Source organism: Cajanus cajan, chromosome 5, assembly GCF_000230855.2.
Source record: "Cajanus cajan strain Asha chromosome 5, NIPB_CcT2T_4, whole genome shotgun sequence".
Classification (NCBI taxonomy): Eukaryota; Viridiplantae; Streptophyta; class Magnoliopsida; order Fabales; family Fabaceae; genus Cajanus; species Cajanus cajan.
This window is the reverse complement of record NC_138521.1, coordinates 16,537,043-16,541,458: the sequence shown is the minus strand read 5'-3', so window position 1 is coordinate 16,541,458 and position 4,416 is coordinate 16,537,043.

Sequence of the window (4,416 nt, the reverse complement as noted above, 5' to 3'; positions counted from 1 at the left end):
TGAGACAAATATAATACATATTGTTATTTCTAACAAGTGTGTTAGTGTTTCAGATAAAGGCATAAGTACAGGCAAACTGAAGAATAAAGAATATACATGTATTACCATCTACACCAGAACCAAGAAGATATGAGCTAAACGCCGGATAAAGGCTAATCAAAAAGAGGAAATACACCAGACGAAGACACCCACAAACACAGACACAAAGGAAATAAAGAACAGAGTATGAGCAACCAAGATGAAGGGCAAAAGCTAACAAGATGTCATATGAGATGATCAAACAATCAAACAAAATCAAGCTCAACACAAGAAGAAAAATAATGAAGCTTCAGATGATACAAGACCATGGAAGATAGACAAAAATAAGTCAAAGCATCCTAGACGGAGTCAAGAGCTTGCACAGCTGACCAGACGAAGACTCAAATACACAAATAAAAACCAAGAAGGTTGGATTGCGTCTAAAGTCACAACGAGAAGAACTACCTAAAATCCACACTCTTAGAAGAACACATGAAGTCATCAAAATAAAATAAGAGAGAAGAGAAAAATGGACTAGCGCTTATCCACAAATCAAAGCTGGATGTGTCAAAAAAGTACACCTACCAGTCAGCAAAGGACAACGCCTCTATAGCTACAATATCAGGAAAGTACAGACATATCAAGGTTATGATTAATGTAAGACATATAAGCAAACAAACGGTACAAAAGACATCGTGAAACACAGATTCAGCAAGCAAAAATTAAATGCAAGAATCCACAAAGCATGTATAAACTAAACAAGGAAATCAAAATGGCTAGTCAAGTGTCAAAATTAGGTCTGCTCACGGATGGAAGAACATTCAACAAACATTAGATGAGGTCTACTACAAGAAAGATACAATGGAAGTATCAACAGAAAAGCCAAAACGAGACCAAACCTGGAACAAGAAAAGTTGTGTCAAACATCAGATGAAGCCAGATAGCCAACTCTGTTAAAAGAAAAGTTAAGGCAAGGCACATCATGAGAACCAGAAAATTCAAGCTAATTGAACAAACAAAGTATAATATATGCACCAGACGACTATGAGTACAATATTAGATGGATGTGTGTCAAGAACAACCTCCAGTGCAATGTGAAGAAATGGACCAAGCGTGAGACAAAGATAAGAAGAAAGTCAACTATGCATCAGACGAAGGACAACACAAATTGAAAGACACTCCAGACAGAAACAATGTCTGTCTATTCACATTGTTGACCAGATCAAAGAAAAATCAAAGCATTAAACTCAGACCCTGAGACGAAGGCCAAGATTGAGATGCACAAGACCAACAAACGAAGACGAAGACTACCACTCAAGCAATTAAAAAATCAAGTCTCAAGAAACAAACCAAGGCATCGTCTATGACCACAAAGAAGCTCTCAACATAAAACACATGATCTAAATGAAGAAATGAAGAAAAAGAGAAGCACGCAAAATAAAAAGCATGCATGTTTAAAAAAAAATGCATTACTTTTTCAGAAAAGGACAACAACTATATTGCTGCATGACCAGAAAAAGGCGCACAATTTCTAGGTCTCAAATAAAGTCAAACACTGCTGGGAACAGGACAAAGAAGAATACACACAATGTCTAAAAATAGAAAGCAACATTTAATGCAAGATCAAATGCATTAAATGGAAGGATCAAACTAGTCATGAATGAATATATCAGCTTCAATAGACATATGCGACGGGCAAATTCTACAGGCCTATAAGTATGCAATAACCTCAAACCGAAAAAGGTTGGCAAGAAGCAACGAAATAATGACCATAGGCATTGCCCTAGGCTCTAAGCATTAAGCACCAAAAGTAATATCAAGCCCAAGAGAAAAACAGAGAAATCAGAGATCGATTCTTCATAGTCAAATCTACAATGTATCATTATATTCATCTCTGTATTCTAAGGTGTTCCAAGCGTATCTTAGGTATGTCGCAACCCAAAAATTTCTGATCTTGCAACCTATGGTTTAGACATCCTTTTGAAGATCTCATCAATTAAGAAATGCCCGGACACCAGACTAATCCTTAATTAATGGTTTTGAAAAATAGGTTCTTGGAGTTGCCACCAATGTTTTACTCAAAACATTGGAAAAAGAAAAGGTTTTTAAAAAAAGTCCAATAATGACCTTGATAACCAGAATTGGGTTTGGGGGTCGATTACGTGTAGGGAAGGTATTAAGCACCCCTACAACGCTCTTAATCGGTACCCTATGATGAAGCTAGTATAAGAAGAAATAATAAATTATATATTTAATCCCCTTTATTAATAATTATTTACATGCTTGAAATTTAAATTAAACGGTTGACCCTAAAACGTCTACATGATTGCTTTTATTATAACAATGTATATTAAAAATAAGAATTAAAAGAGAGAGGAGAAGATTAAATGAAATACCTCATGGAAAGCTTTGTTAAATCTTCAGATATAGAAAATTTAGGTGCTTTGTGGCAACCTTTCACACTACAATTGCCTCACAATACTCAAGAAATACAATAGGGGAGAGAGAGAGAAATTTCGAGCTCTAAAAAGTCCTAGACAAAATTTTGGGGTACTTGAGAACTGTGCCCAAGATGTCTATTTATAGGCATCAAAAAGTTTCCAGAATGGCCCGTTCCAAATTCGGAATGGCCCGTTCTGGATCTGTACGTTTTGGTTAATTTTGTGTATTGGAACGACCCATTCTGAAACCAAAACGGCCTGTTCCAGAGGTGCATTTAACACATAATTGCTATGCTGTAACGACCAATTCCATATTAAGATTTGAGGCCTTTTTTGTCACTTAGAATGGCCCGTTCCAATTTGGGAACGGCCCGTTCCAATTAGGGAATGGCCCGTTCCAAACATAGGTTTTAGCCTTTTTTTAAGAGCTTGGAACGGCCCATTCCAATTTTGGAACGGGCATCAAACTAGGGTTTTTGGCCCTTTTTGTAAATTAGAACGATCTGTTCCAGTTTTGGAACAGCCCGTTCCGGGCTACTCAAACCAGCTTATTTGGGCTTTTAGCCTTCTGATGTCATGTCCTGTTATTTCCTTGCTTGGGAGCTCCATTTCTTTGATGGTAGATGTCCATTTCATTGCTTTTGTTGGTTTGGACAAAATTGGGTGTCTATAGTTGCCCCTCTTTACTTGTCCTTTGGAATAGCTCTGTGTTGCTTTTCAAAGGCAAGTAAAGACAGAGACATTTCATCCGGGTCTTCTCCTCGTCTCTTTGGTGTTAGCACTTCTATGTTGTTTCCCTTGGATAAGTGTATTTGCTCGTATCCTCACCCTTTAGAGCAGCTGAGTGTTGGGTTGCGTACTCTATTGGGTAACAAGGGTGACAAACTATACACTGATCTTCAGTCTTCGAGTAGATGCTCCATTGTTTCTCTTGTGATAGTGAGGTGAAAATTCGGATCTTCACTCTTGTTTTGACAATAGATACCTTCACGTTGTTTCCTTCGGGTATACGGTGTTCCCTATATCCTTGCCCCTTGGAGCAACTGAGTGTTGGGTTGTATGCTCTGTTGGGTGTCAAGGATGGTAAATCGAAACATCTAGGCTTCAAGATCCATGTGTATGCCCCATGTCGCTTGTTGTGTCTGAACCTTCTCCTTTACTTCAATAGTGTAGATGCCCCACACCATTTCCTCCCGGTAGATGGTGTTTTCCTGTATCCTTGTCCCTAAGAGCAGTTGAGTGTTGGTTTATATGCTCCGTCAAACTTAGAACCTTGCTTGCCCTCAAGCAACAGGTAATCAATCTAGTAGATAGCAAGCAATGCAAGTGTGTCAAATTCTACATCCCAGTTCACTTGTATTTTCCTTTCGCAAGCATGAACCTAAGATGGATCTTCAGTCACAATTATTGCAATAGAACATGACAAGGTGCAAACAAAGGTTTCAAAAGAGATCAAAGAGCTGAGAAGAGTAATGACTATCTGAGTATGCCTCCTCACTAGGAAAGTGTTTCTCTCTATGCACACTAGTGTATCAGGGTGAGTGTTTCTCTCTAGTCTACTACTCACGCCACATGATTCAACTTTGTTCTTCATTTCCAAATGAAACCAGTGGCAAAAAAAATGCAAGCACTTATCACAAGGTCTTTATTAGGGCAAATATGGGTTAAGCAGTAGCAATCTCATGGTATCTCATGGTTTTTCAAGGATTCAAGTTGCTATGGCTTAAGAGAGCAATTGAAATTTCTACAATGATATCCCTCTCCATACCCCAATACAACAGTTTAGCACATGCCCTTAACTGGATCTAAGCCATTAGCCTTTACGAGATGCATATTTACACTTTTGCATCTTAATAATTTTGTTTTTGTTTTGCTTTGTTTTTTTTTTTTTTTTTTGTAATGGCTGACCACATACTTTCTTTTTCCCAAAATTTCCCATTCTTCAACTCCCCCAAAC